The 15022-nt window shown below is 45.6% G+C and overlaps 2 long non-coding RNA genes across 3 annotated transcripts in view; one reads left to right on the top strand and one right to left on the bottom strand.

Annotated features, from left to right (window-relative positions):
- The window catches only part of LOC115645751, a 952243-nt gene that overhangs the window by 927504 nt on the left and 9717 nt on the right, over positions 1 to 15022 (bottom strand). The gene's annotated exons all lie outside the window — the stretch shown is intronic.
- On the top strand, positions 2681 to 13509 carry LOC115645750. The gene is made up of 3 exons (XR_003998811.1): positions 2681 to 3010; positions 4780 to 4931; positions 9051 to 13509. It is a non-coding gene; the product is annotated as an uncharacterized LOC115645750 (long non-coding RNA).

Below are 15022 nucleotides of genomic sequence, written 5' to 3'. Positions count from 1 at the left end.
TGGGGTGTGGGAGGGGGTATAGGCTCTGGGCTGGGGCCAGGGATGATGGGTTTGGGGTGCAGGAGGGGGCTTCAGACTGGGGGATGGGGCCAAGGGATTTGGAGGAATGGGGTTGGTGTGTAGGTTTGGGTAAGAGTTCTGGGATAGGGGTGCAGGCTCTGTGGTGGGGCTGGTGATAAGGGGTTTGGGGTGCAGGAGGGGCTCTCCAAGTTTGAGGGGGCTCAGGGCTGGGTCAGGGGATTGGGACTTGGTCAGCAGTGCAGCAGGGATAAGACAAGCTTTCTGCCTGTCCTGGCTCTGTGATGCACCCTAGAGGCAGCCAGCAGGTCTGGCTCCTAGGTGAGGGTGGCCAGGAGGCTCCATGTGTTGCTCTTGCCCACAGGCACTGCCCCTCCAGCTCCCACTGGCCATGGTTCCCGGCCAATGGAACAGCAGAGCCAGTGCTTGGGGCGGGGGCAGCGTGCGGAGCCCCATGGTCTCCCCCACCTAGGAGATGGATCTGCTGGCAGCAGCACCGTGCCAGGATAGGTAGGGACTAGCCTGCCTTAGACCCTGCAGCACTGCTGACCAGACTTTTAATGGCCCAATGGGCGGTGCTGACCGGAGCTGCCAGGGTCCCTTTTTGATTGGGTGTTCTGATCAAAAACTGGACATCTGGCACCCCAAATCTATACCCTACCCTATTTCCCCATCCCACCTCCACTGCAAGTAAGTGCAGCATGACTTGAAGCCAAGGATTCTTCATAATCCCTCCGTGCCATGATACAGTTTTAATCCCTAACAAAAACACTTGGTTAAAGGAGAATTAGGGATGCTTAGCAGAGCCTCAGACCTTCCAGAACATGCAGTTGGCAGCTAAAAACAAAAACCTCTCAGCCACACAAAACACAAATGTTAGAAGAAAGCCAGGAAACGAACAGTTGAGGTAAATGCAGTCTGAGACATACTATTCTTTCTAATGTCAAAGGGAGTAATTTCAGTCAAGACAATTTCTAGTACTGGCCCACCCCATCCCTGGCCTACCCTGGATATACTAGCCTAGTTTTGATATTGCTTTGATTTTGTTTATTTTTATTCTGCTTTTTGAAGATTATTTTTTTTAATCAGAAAATGTGCCAGAGAGGCTGTGTCAGAAACTGAAGTCCTCTGTCTATCCACAAAAGTGGAGAAACATGGGCAGTGACAATGCAAGCACAAATTTACCTAAGCCCTTTTCAAGAGAAACCACTAAAAGTGTTGAATCACTTCCGCAATTTACAAGCATTTCTGATTTGTATAAGAAATACAAAAAAAATAAATAAAAATTAAAAAACCAACCAACCCCACTGCTTTCTAAAGATGTGGACCATTGAAATCAGTGAAAGCCTTTCCACTGAAGCCACAGGGCTTTGATCGTGCCTGAACACACTTGAAATTAAGACTGAATAACCATTTCTAGAATCTTTAATAATGGCCAAATATAACTAATTATATGGTTTATGTATATACAGAGTTTTCATGTCCATTCAGGCCTTGGCCAACAAGGTTCTCACTTAGTGCCAGTTGCGAGGGTGGGTTTTATGACTCACCAAAACTCATTTCATTTAGACAATTCAACAGCCACCAAAAGCAATAACATTTGCTTGAACCAATATGTACTGCATTTCCAAAAACCCTGTTTAGGATAGAAAAGTCTGAAATCTGGTTAACATCATATCAATAAAACATCAGACTGCCTTTGTTTAAGCTGTCTTCTTCAGAAAGAAGTGGGAAAAGACATGGGGGTGATTTCAGTAAATGCAATTATCCAAATATATCTGTAAAAGATAAAAAAAAATCTACCAGCCCACCGCCCATAATATAACGCATCTCAAGTGCTATTTGTCAGTAAACAAGAAGTCACTGATGACACTGCAGACTACAGTTATGGAGCTGAAAACTATTCTAAAGAGTTTGTTCTGCTTAAAATATAAAAATAGCTGCTGGTGGGATTACTCACTATTAGCCATATAATGTACAATAGCAATGAACTGGAGACACTGCAGAATTAAATGATTTGCCACTCTATGAGGGTTTTGGAAGAAAATGTAGAAAATGACATGCTCAGACATTTAATAACAACAAATCATAAAATGAAATAAATAATACAGTTCTGTACTTATATAATGCTGTATATCGCCAAGTACAAATGTTAACTATTTAAATAAATCCACAACACTTCTGAATTACATAACTACTATTATCCTCGTTTTCACAAATGGAGAAACTGAGGCACAGCATGACTTGCTCAAGGTGACATGGTAAATTAGTGGCAGTGACAAGGTTAGAACTGAGCAGTTCCTGGCTCCTAATCCTATGCCCCATCCACCAAATCACGCCTGTTTGAATTCCTTTTATTATCTATATCAAAATCAGCACCTGGTTGAGAACCTGCTTACTTAATTAACATCTCTTTAGTGTCTTTCTTACACTCTTATCTTTGCAGCTTCTACCGGTCATTCCACATACTCAGATTATTTTCTCTAGTTTCTGTGCCAAATGACCACAAATCCTTCCTTAAACTACCCTGGCTCCAAGAAGTCCACCTGCAATAACTCAAAGTAAATGGTATATTTATTTGAAACATTATTTACAGTCACTTTGATATTAAACTATCAAGCACCTGGTCATCTCATTCATTTCCATCTGTCCCTGTAGTGAGGCAGACTGGCCTCGCATGGACCTGGAGGGGGAGGAGCCCCTCACTGAGCCCTGGTGGGAGGAGCCAGGCTGCGCTCACCCCTCCCACCAGAAGTCTGTGGGCAGGACAGGAAGTAGAAAAGGCAGGTCTGGGAGCTCAGTTGGGTTGCAGCTGCTGGAGGAGCCAGACATCATCTGCTTGCTCCTGAGCTGGGAGACTGCTGCAGGCTCCAGGGGGGCTGAGGACTGGCCAGAGCCACCGGAGCCGTATGCTGACCCGACCTTGGAGGAGTTGCCAGGGCTACCACAGGCCTTCTACCCGGGCCATCTGGACAACTCTCTGCAGACCCAGGTACAACCCGAGGGGGAGTTAGGAAGTGGTCAGGGGCAGCTGAGCCTAGTCTGGCTGCGTTGTTGCCATTGACCCAGTCAGTGTGTTGCGGTCAGGATCCCTTCTGACTCAGTGGCAGGCCTCTGCCACTGCTAGGGCCCTGGGCTGGGATGCAGTGGAGTGGGTGGGCCTGCGTCCTCCCTGACACCCAACCCTGGGATGGCAGTCTCGCTCTCTCTAGGCTGAGAAGCCAGTGCTTGTCAGCCATCTACCGGAACTAGGATGCTGGAAACCCTTGCTGCTCGACCCTGACCACAGGCCTGAGCTATAGACTTGAGCTGCAGACTGCTGTTTCCCCACTCATTCCCCATGGTAGGTGATGAACAGAGACATAGTGAGGTGGAGTGGCCTCCCACTGACCCAGAAGGGGAGAAGCCCCTCTGCTAAACCTCTACAGTCCCACTCAGAAGTAAGCTCCAGGGGGAAAGGAAAGTTTCTATAGCTCTATGCACATTGACAGCCCTCAGTAAACAATACCTACTTTGCTAACTGAGAGTAGTTATCGAAGGACTTAGATAATAAATTGTTTCTGCTGGTTATCCTGATCTGGTTAAGCCAGCTCATTAATCAAATGTCACCTGCTGTCATATGTAGCCTTCTCAATATAGTCACACAATATATGAAGCCTGTAATTTCAATAAAAACAAAAAATCTATATCTGCTGATTGCTGATAAGGTTCCTCCTTGCTATTACAATTACTTATTGTAATCCCCTTTGCTTCCCACACACCTTTCGTCAAGCCCACATTGGACTGATTGCCCTTCTGGCTAAGGAATGCTGGCCAGAGCTCCTGCCAGTGTCCATCAGTGCCAAACCTCAACCCAGAGAAAGGGATGCTGCTAGAAACCATGGCAAGGCATGTCTTCCCCACAGGGCCGGCTCCAGGGTTTTTGCCGCCCCAAACAGCAAAAAAAAAATAATTAAAAAAATCTGCAGTCATGAGCTGTGGCAGCTCTACCGCTGCTGCTTCATTATTCGGCGGCTGGTCCTTCGCTCAGAGAGGGAGCAAGGGACTTGCCGCTGAAGAGCTGGACGTCCCGCCCCTCTCCCTTGGCCGCCACAAGCACCTGCTTGCTAAACTGGTGCCTGGAGCCAGCCCTGCTTCCCCATGATAGGGAAAATACCCCCCCCCACACACACTTGTCAATTCAGAGTTTCAGAATAAGAATAACCTATACCCCCTCGACCTTTCAGGCCCAAAGCCTTTAGCTCAAAACTATGCTAAATAAAAGCAAGAGTTACAAACTTCTGCTAAAATTGTTTATCAGCATACTGAGCACTGGGGCATGAAGAAACTGGGTTGTGAAGAAACTAGATATGAAGAAATGGGGTATGACACACTGACAAAAGAGGAACTGGGAGGAGGACAGGAGGACTCTTAGGGGCCAGCTCAGCTGTAGGCAAATATAGTATGGCAAATATTGCTTACTTAGGTAACTGCAAGGAGAGGTCACAGAATGACCAGCGCAATCACTGCCAGAACACATGAAACATGTTGAAATAGCTTGCTGATTTGCAATATTTTATGCCAGTTACGGTAAAATATTAATCTTAATTTGCAGTGTTACCCATATTTGGGTTAATATTGCTATGCTTATATGTGATGTTTTGCAGTTTTAACCTTTATAAGCTTGGTGAAAATTGTAAAGGGCAGAGCAGCCTACCTCTTGCGTGGGGTTACGCTGTCTCTCCTTGTATGCATACCTGTAACCTTGTAGTCTTGTTATAGCAATAAAGGTGCCTCAGGCTGTCTGATCCAAAACCAACCGTGTGGTCAATTTTCCATAACAATTTGGTGCCGTGATTCGGATTCCATGGATGACTACCCTGGACCGAAGGACTGTGGACAGTTTCCTCCCACACCGCAGGCTCGTCTGAGAGGTAAGAGACCTTTTGAAATCTCTGTTGGGGTCTGGGAGAGGACTGGTCCATAGGCTCTGGCTTGGGTAAGTCACAAGCTGGATTCGAACTTTCATCTGCCAGACAGGCCTGACGCCCTTTCAGGGATCTTGGTAGGTCCAGATACCGATCTGGGACCTGGTTGTTCCCCCCAGGGAAACGTCACTAAAGGTAATGTCGTGGTAGCTGGCAGCCCATGGGCCGCGCTCCTTTTGGTCGGGAGAATCCTGATCCGTGAAAGTTGATCGGGGGACCCCTTCCTACCAGAATTGATGGGGACCCGGGTTTGAATTTTCTTGCCTTGACCACTATGTCAAGAACGTGCCTGTGTGTGTGAGGGCCAAGCAGCCTGTGTGAGTGACAACTGTAGGAAGATGCCCCGAGCCTCCTGCGAAGCAAAAGCTCATGACCGGGAATGTCTCGAAAGCAAGCCCCACAGCTAAGCTTGGAGAGACTGTGAAGCTTCCCAGTGGCTATCCAGCTGAGGTGTGTGCATGTTTCCCTGTCCTTTTTCCCTTCCCCTTCCATGACCTATGACCGCTCCTCGAGTACTGTCCCTTAAGGACTGTGGGGTCCCCTTTCTTTGCCTTCCGGAGCCATAAGCTCCTTTCCCTTCTCAGAGAGAAGGGGAGCCCCGGGAAATTGCACCGCCGACCCGATAGCTGCAGAGGCACCGTTGTCTTAAAGGTTGGTGCTCTGGGCTAACGAGAGGTGTGCGGGGACCACGGGCTTTCCGTTAGGGTAAAAGTCCCTGAGGAGGCCTGCCCCCCCCTTCACCACCTTCCCTGTAGGTCTCCATCGTGGTGGTGCGTCCCCACGGAAACCTATCCTTTTGCCCCTGCCAAGGGCAGGAAAGAGGCCATTGGTGCTAGAACCGTGGCAATCCAAGTAAGCATTCCCTTGTGTGTGTGGCTTGAGTGAAAGCAGGCTGAAGCAAGAATGGGGACTGACGGATCCAAAGGCATCCCAGTCCCACCAAGAAGCACGTCTGCTGCATATATGTATGTACGTTATAGTCCGTTGACGTGTAAATATTTACAGGAATGGAATTGGTATACTAGGAATGATCCAAAATTACAGTTTCCACTGGGAGGGAGCTTTGATCTTGACAGGATTGTGCGCCTGTGGGGTGCACTTCTTGCCAACGCCATACCACAGGTACAGTTCAATGCGTATCTTAATTGGCATGATGAGACAGTAAAACAGCACCAGGAATTCCAAATAAGGAGTCTTAAGGACTCCCAAGAAAAGTTAAAGTTTAAACTTAAAAAAACTCAGAAAAAACTAGTCCATGCCCAGGAAACTCAGAAAAAGCTAGTCCGTGTCCAGGGACTGTCGGGCCAGTCTGCAGCTGGTCCGGGAGCCCCTCTTTGGGGAGCGGCGGCCTCTAGGCTGCCACCTTTATCCCCACCAGATAATTTAAATAACTTATTTATGAAATATAAACAGTGGCCCCCACTGGTAGCCATTGATGAAGGGAAAGATCAAGATACCTCTCACCCTCCCATAATTGCAGTCGTTAATCGGAAAGGCAAGAATTTAGAGGGTATTTTAGCTGCGGCACAACACTTTTATAGGCAACTGGAAAGGGAAAAGGACAAGACGGAGTCTAAGCTTATGGCTCTGCACATTCAAACCATGCAGGACACTAATAAAAGGTTGCCCAAACAGAGACTGGTACTGGGGATGAAAAAGGTGAAGTCTCTGAAAAGGGTGAAGCCCCTGGTAAGCCTCCCCCCTAAACCCGGTGCCTCCTTTTCATGCGGGCAAGTAGGACACTGAAAGGATGAATGCCCTCATAAAAAATGCAGCGCCTACTGTAAGCAGGAGGGCCATCTTATAAGAAACTGTCCCTCACGACCTCCTGAGCGTTTTCCTCGTCCTGGAGGAGTTTCGAACCAAGCCTTTTTATTGTCAGCCGTCTATCAAACTGGCCCCTCAGTTCTTGTATAATAAACGGAGTGCCCACCTCTTGCTTAATAGATACTGGAGCTTTGCGTTCTGCTCTTAGGGTGCAGGATTTCCCTTCAGCACCCTTTCCTCAGAAGTTATGACTGCCATCGGTGTGGGAAATACTCCCATTCCCCACCCTGTTTCCTCTCCTTTGTTAGTCTCAATCGGCCCTCTCACTGAGTACCATGCGTTTCTTCTCAGTCCTTGCTCCCCTGCTAATCTGTTGGGAAAGGATTTGCTGTGTAAACTAAATTGCACTATATATTGCTCTCCGAAAGGGGTGTTTCTGGAAGTGCCTGATCCTGTGCAGAACAAAGTTTTAGCCCTGTTACAGAAGGAGCAAGCTCCTGTGGGGGACACCGACTCCAGCCCTTCCTCGTTCCAACAGGAACTGCTGGTTAAGGTCTCTCCCTCCCTGTGGGCATTGTGAGCCGATCATGCTAGCCAAGATGGGCACATCGGGTCTGCCCAACTGGCTAAAATTTGTCTAAACTCAGCAAGACCACTTCCCAAAATATAATAAAACTCTCTCTCACACTATACCGAAGAAGAAATTTTATTTTGCTGTTTATGCTGCTGTTCTCCCTAAATAAAATGCATCTACATGTTATATGTAAATAAGTGTGCATAAACAAATAAAAGGGAGTTTAGTCAAAAAGCCCACCCTTCTTGTTAAATTGGTAGTAAAATAATGCCTGTTCCCATGGAAAAAATAATACAGGATGAAAAAGGATTGGGCCCAAACAAACAGCAACCGCGGTTTGAGGAAGTTAGGGGGGAAAAAAGTTAACTTTTAACTCTGTAGTTATTGGGAAAAATTAAGTAGTAAAACTAAGTATAAATATACTTTTACCAAAACACAAAACTAAACAAAAGAACAATCCAAAGTTGTGACTGCAACAGGGCAGTCAAGGCCAGGAAAACGGTAAAAGACTTAAATCTGTTTTGGTAACAAATAACAGATAAAAACTGTAGTAAGTATCCCACACTAAGCCTTAAGGTGGTTCTGTGTAATCAATGGTCATGTTGCCAGAGGAAAGCCAAAATAAATTGTGTTTTCCATTTTAAATCGACATGTATTCAGAGGCAAAAGTTAAAAAGATAAAAACCATTAAAACTTGACCTGCCTATATAAAAATAAATGCAGGAAATTATGGGGAATAATTTGAGTAATTCCTCAGTTTTGCCTACATTCAGCAGAAATATTTGTAAAAATGATTTTATTCAAATGTTTGAATGTTGTAATTGCAAGACTTAACCTTAAACAAGGTCACAGACCCCATCCCTTGGACATCAGAGGCTAATGAGGCTTTCACTCAGGATAAGCAAATCTGGCCCGAGCATTAGCACTGGGCCTCCCTGATTATAAGAAAACCCTTTACTCTCTCTTGTCATGAAAAGGAAGGGATGGCCCTAGGGGTCCTCACGCCTCTTTGGACCCAGTAGCTGATGGCTTCGATCATGGCTCAGCAATATTGTAATTCCTGCCCTATCCGCCTGGCACACAACAGTGGAAAACCAGTCCGGACTAGCCAGGCAGCCCACCCTACACCATGGGGGCCTTTTGTAAATATTTAAATTGATTTTATAAGTTTACCAAAATGCTGCTCCTATAAGTGTGTATTAGTGTGCGTCTGTATATATTCTGGGTGGGTAGAAGCCTACCCTTGCGAAAAAGCTGATTCCATTACAGTTGAAGAAGAAAAAAAAACTGTTAAAGGATTTCATTCCCTGGTTCGAATTACCTGTCCCTATCAACAGTGACAGAAGCACCCACTTTTACAGGCCAAGTCATGCAGCAAATCTGCAAGGCTCTCAACATAATATAGCACCTACACTGCGCCCACCACCCCAAAGTGCGGGGCAGTGAAACGTAAGAATGGGGAGCTGAAAAACAAACTTGCCAAGCTTTGTGCTGAGACAGGCCTTAAATGGCCTGATGCTCTGCCTCTGGCTCTAATTAAAATAAGGAATACCCCTATGCGAAAACATGGCTTATCCCCACACCAAATTCTCATGGCATGGCCCATAAAAATGCCTGTTTTCCCACCTTTACTCCCTAGTCAAGTAAACTTGCAGTTAATTGATAAAACTGTTTTAATTATTGCAGATCCCTAATTCGCCATGTTAAAATTCGTTCACTCACAGGTCCAAGGCACCTTGCCCAACCTGGCAGAGACTGTGTGCCATCCTTTACAGCCTGGAGAATGGATTTATCTCAAGGTTCCCCAGCGCAAGTCTTCCCTGGAACCCAGGTGGAAGGGCCCATATCAGGTTTTGTCAACCACCCATACTACGGTGAAGTACCAAGGGCTCACCAGTTGGGTCCACGCTTATCACTGTAAAAAGATTTCACCACCTTTGGACCCCACCAGTACACCCTGCAGCCCCGCGAATCAGGCCCTAGGTGTTAAAGAGATTCTTCATCCATCTGAGCCCTCCGCAACACCTAACACACCAAAAAAGAAACTAAAATATAATCTCAGAACCAGAGAAAAAACTAAAGGGAAAGGGTTGTAGGACTACTGTTAAACTGTTCTTGCTGTGACTGGTCCAAAATCCACCATGGCACGAAGGTGGTTGATGCTCTCCCTTTGTTTTATTTGTGTAACCATGCTTCTTTTGTTACTTCTAAACTTTCACGATTCCTTTCAGTATTTCTGGATGCCTGGAAGGACTGGTACTCCCGTAATACCACTCCATCCTACACCTGAGAACCACCCTAAAGTGCCCCTAGACCTCCCACTATGTGGAACAAGACCATTCTCAGCCCCGAAAGGAAAAAACTGTGCGATCAGCGGTGGAGCAACAGGGGAGGACGTCCCTGACTGTTAAGGATGTTAAAGGTTGGCTGTGGTATAAAAGATGAAACATTGTTTCCTGGCAAGGAGGGACTTGTGGGGTGTACTCCTAGGAATGTGGGACAAACTAGGTTTTGGGTTTCATTTCCCAAGCAGCTCCTGTCGTATGGCCAGGTACCATATCCGTGTCAAGTGCTCCCTGAATTATTAGATAAACCTAGCCCCTCTCCTCCGACTACTCCCCTGCCCCCGCCCCATCATTCCCATGCCCCGGTCCCGACCCAAAAGGACATCCCCAACCAGCACTACTGTGCCTCAGCCACATTCCAATTTTAGCATGGGCATTACCTCGAACATTATACAATGGCCCAGGCCATTCCCTTCTGGCGATCTGTTTTTTTTTTATTACTCGACTAAGTTATTTTTTTCAGTCCAAGGCCTCATTTATAAACGGGTGGTCGAATGGGAAACTTTTGAAGCCGTGTATATCAGCTTTGTAAACATAGCTACTGACCCCCATGATCGACCCGTTAAGACCCTTTATTTTGTACATAATTGGCAAAAAGATGTAAATTCAATGCTAATCCCTGGCCTGTGTTCCATCCTTAATGAACGAGGTCCCTTTTGTTTCTTAATTACCCAAGTAACCAAATTTGCCGTAAATACCCGAAGATTCTGCCCTTCTACAGTGTCCTTCGGCTGTAAAGAAACCCTTCCCCTGACTAAAAATATAACCTGCACCCTAATTCAATATACCCCTGCATGTACAACCAATATAACTGCATCCAAACCGGGCATTCAAGTGCTCAGACAGCAGTTATGGTACGAAGTTACAAGTAAAGGGGATTCTGCAGGGTTTAAATGGACCATACTTACTGCTACTTTGGGAACTATTAGGTTTTCCTTACCCTTAACTCACTTCCAAATTGCTGCTACCTACTCTAATTGTTCCCAAGGAGCTGCCCTCAGGTTACTACAGCAACAGGTTTGGAGCCACTCCTCTCGAAAGAAAAGAGGTATCACAGATACCCTGTGGAAAGGGGCTAACAGTGCTACCTCTGCTTGAAATATCTATCAGGCCCAACAGAATGACAGTAGATTAGAACAGTTAGAAAGGGCTGCAGGACTTATTTCTGGGGCACAGGTAACTGGGGTCCGGGCTGGGGTAGGTAAATTACATGTGATCTCCACCCTTAGTATCTTTACCCAGGATTTGCTCAAACAGATAATTATTTGCGCTACAGAGGCTGGGAAGGCATTGCAGTGGGACCATGCTTGCTCCAAGGTACAGGATTTCCTTAATGTTCAGCTAGCCTCCATTCAAGAAGACCTCAAGCACCAAACCTGGCCCACTGCCCTCACAATGCCTTGGGCGTGCCACATAATTTATGGTTATGGAGACACACTTGGAAGATTTCAGGGTGGAATTGCTGGCGCTCACAGTGTTCCTTCCAGGCTTATGGCCCTATGAAAGGAGTGTGGGCCCCCACATACCGAAACCTCCCTGGCCCTTGGGGAGGTTGTATGTGGGACTGGGTGATCCACCGGAATGTATGGGAAATAAAACCACCCCGCAGCCCTAACCGATTCCTTATTGGTGCCACGGAAATAACACCTGATCTTTCGATAGGGCTCGGTAACCTGTAAACCTTTTGGCCTTTAGAACCTCCTCAGCTCCAGTGCATTAGGAAGCTCAACCCTGGGGAAATTGTTACTGTTCATGAACACATTTGTTGGGAAGGTAATGGACACATAACAACCATTGCTTCCCAGCCTCTTATCCAGGCCAACAATAGCTGTGTTCATGTTAACTCATCTGTTTTACGAGATGTGGCCTTTAATCTGAACACGATCACAGGCACTCATGTTATTTATTGGCCTGCGGACAAAACGTACCAGGCTTCCCTATCGTTCCATATCCCTTCCAATTGGACCGCTCTGGTACCCGATTGTTTCCATTCCTTGGTGTCCCTCCTCCCGGAGGTCCGGCAAATTTCCCAATTGTAAAAACAAGTCCATCTTCTCGAAAACATGCACCAAACCGAACTTAATGCCTTCCAAACGGCCCATAGAGTTACAACTCTCTCTGTTAAAACAGATTTTCTATGTTCTATTACTAAAGCCCTCTAACCCTCCCCATACCCATCAGTACATACTATGGGGCTTGTTGGGGGGAAGGGTTACTAGGGTTATTATTAAATATTTGCTTTTGCTATTGTTGCTGCAAAACATGTTGTTCCCACCCTGCACCTGCTTTGTATATCCAATCCCATCAGGTGGCCCTTGTCCCCTTCAAAGAATTAGAGCCTTATCAGCCCAATTCCCCGACATATAAATTCGCGGAATCACCCTATAAAAATAAATTCGCAAACTCTGAGATCAGGAATTTAATAAACATTCAAATCTAGGGAGTTGATGCTGAAAAATGCCATCAAAAGGAGGGAATGATAGGGAAAATAGCCCCCCCCACTTGTCGATTCAGAGTTTCAGAATAAGAATAACCTATACCCCCTTGACCTTTCAGGCCCAAAGCCTTTAGCTCAAAACTATGCTAAATAAAAGCAAGAGTTACAAACTTCTGATAAAATTGTTTATCAGCATACTGAGCACTGGGGCATGAAGAAACTGGGTTGTGAAGAAACTAGATATGAAGAAATGGGATATGACACACTGACAAAAGAGGAACTGGGAGGAGGACAGGAGGTCTCTTGGGGGCCAGCTCAGCTTTAGGCAAGTATAGTATGGCAAATATTGCTTACTTAGGTAACTGCAAGGAGGGGTCACAGAATGACCAGCGCAATCACTGCCAGAACACATGAAACATGTTGAAATAGCTTGCTGATTTGCAACATTTTATGTCAGTTACAGTAAAATATTAATCTTAATTTGCAGTGTTACCCATATTTGGGTTAATATTGCTATGCTTATATGTAATGTTTGCGGTTTTAACCTTTATAAGCTTGGTGAAAATTGTAAAGGGCAGAGCAGCCTACCTCTTGCATGGGGTTACGCTGTCTCTCCCTGTATGCATACTTGTAACCTTGTAGTCTTGTTATAGCAATAAAGGTGCCTCAGGCTGTCTGATCCAAAACCAACCATGTGGTCAATTTTCCACAATCCCATGTGCTTGGGGCACTGTCTCTGCAATGCTCTCATTCCTTGCTGATCTGGGTGCAAGTGATCAATTATACCTCTATATGCAGACTCTCTCTCATGCCACTTGGTGCAGAAGGGTGGTGGTTATGGCTCCCTAATTCCCAAGGTGCATCTGTGCCAGCCCCAATGAGCCATACACCAACTGAGAGTTGGCACAGCATAGTTATACTCCAACACTGCCTCTTCCTTCCTTTGCAGAGCTGTTGTAGCCGTGTTGGTCCCAGGATATCAGAGACAAGATGGGCAAGGTAATATCTTTTATTGGACCAATTATTGTTGCTGAAAGAGACAAGCTTTGAGCTACACAGATGTGAAGAAGAGCTTGTATGAGCTTGAAACTCTGTTTCTTTCACCAACAGAAGTTGGTCCAATAAAAGATGTTCTCACCATCCTTCCTTTGACACCATGGTAGTTGGTGGCATAGTTAGTATAGTAGTTAGATCTGCTGGCTTTACACCAGCTAGGATCTCTCCCATGCTGGAGGAATTCTCAGCTGGCTAGAACTAGTTACTTTCCAGCCACTTTGCACTACTCAGAAACTCAGATCTAGTGCATGTTTAGCAAAAAAGTGCTTCCTCAGACACAAACTTGTTTTTTACTGTCAATGTACATGTGTGTTATTAATAAATCTTAATAGTTCATTTATTTGAGGACAGAGATTTCCACTACTCATTTGTAGCACAATTCCATGGCAATGGCCGAAGGCCACTTTTTTGCAAAATGTGTATCCATTAAAAAATGTAGAAGATAACAATGAAGTGACCGTATTATTCAATCTGGTTCTTAACTGGCAAGTTAAAAGAACCAGTAATTATCTGTTTGTCATCTCTACCCACGACTGATGGTTGAAGAGCACAGTGGAAGGATGCATTAAAGGGTAAGGTGGGTGTTATAATTTGCATTCACTACTTCAGTAGTTTTTGGTTTTTGTTCCTGTAAAGATCAAAAGATGCTCTTGTGCCATTCCAGACACTGGTCTTGTACTAATCTCAGTGGAATAAATGGACGAGGAGATTCAAAGGTTTTAACAGGATGCTGTCACTGTATATCACCAATGGTCCTCAGAATCAACAAATTTGATATAGAAAAGTCCTATTAGGTCACCTAGTCTTTCTCCATCCAGTACAGTATTGTTCCCTGCAGTATATTTCCTAGTGATTTATACCATGAATCTATCAATCAGGGCTGGCTCCAGCTTTTTTGCCGCCCTAAGCTGCAAAGAGGAAAAAAAAAAAGGCGCAATCTGCGGCAGTTCAACAGCTGCTTTAACGCGCTGCTTCATTCTTTGGCGGCAATTTGGCAATCGGTCCTTCCCTCTGAGAGAGACTGAGGGACCTGCCGCTGAAGACCCGGACGTGCCGCCCCTTTCCACAGGCCACCCCAAGCACCAGCTTGCTGCGCTGGTGCCTGGAGCCGGCCCTGCTATCAATGGCACAGTATACTAGCACTTGATGTGTGTTATTAATATCAGGCATATTAGAACTGGGTAAGTAAAATAGGCAGATTAGGATTTGCAGAACTCAGAGCCAAACTATTTTAGATTCATATGTACAACTCCCCTTGACTTCAGTCTCTCCCTCTCATGCACATATGGCGTCTGCAGAGCAACATTTTGTAGACACAGCTGTAGGTCTATAAGCCATTTCAAGGCCCACTGTAATGTTTTAGATATCAACCATTTCACCTTTGAATCCATATTTGGGACACTATGTTATGCTATATTCAGTGGTTTGGATGTTCTCACCGTAGTGCATGAAGGGGAATCTTTGATTTTCCACTTGTACATCAAGTAGCCTCATCTTACATGGTTTATTTGGATGCAGTTCAGTGTGGTCCAAAGTCTGTGTGGCAGATCAAAATTATGAGGGCAGTTTGGTGGGTCAGTGACAATGTGCTTGTTTGTAATGAGGGATGGGGTCCAAACACTTTGCCAATCACTGGCCTGATCCAGAGACATGAGGAGACATAGTGGTTTTTGCAATTTCAGGCATTGTTGAGGTATGTTGTCCACAGTCTGCCAGATAGGAAGTTCTTTGGTGTATTTAAGTTCACATGCTGTAGCTATATCTCGACAGATAGCTGGAGGTTCAGTGTTTGCTAATACAGAAATCCACAGTAGAGGTGTTGATTTTTAAAGTTCCCATGATGATTCTCATGGTCTGA

The sequence above is a fragment of the Gopherus evgoodei genome, chromosome 2 (assembly GCF_007399415.2).
Source record: "Gopherus evgoodei ecotype Sinaloan lineage chromosome 2, rGopEvg1_v1.p, whole genome shotgun sequence".
In the NCBI taxonomy this organism is placed as follows: domain Eukaryota; kingdom Metazoa; phylum Chordata; order Testudines; family Testudinidae; genus Gopherus; species Gopherus evgoodei.
The sequence above is the reverse complement of the archived record's forward strand: the minus strand, read 5'-3'. Positions and strand labels throughout refer to the sequence as shown.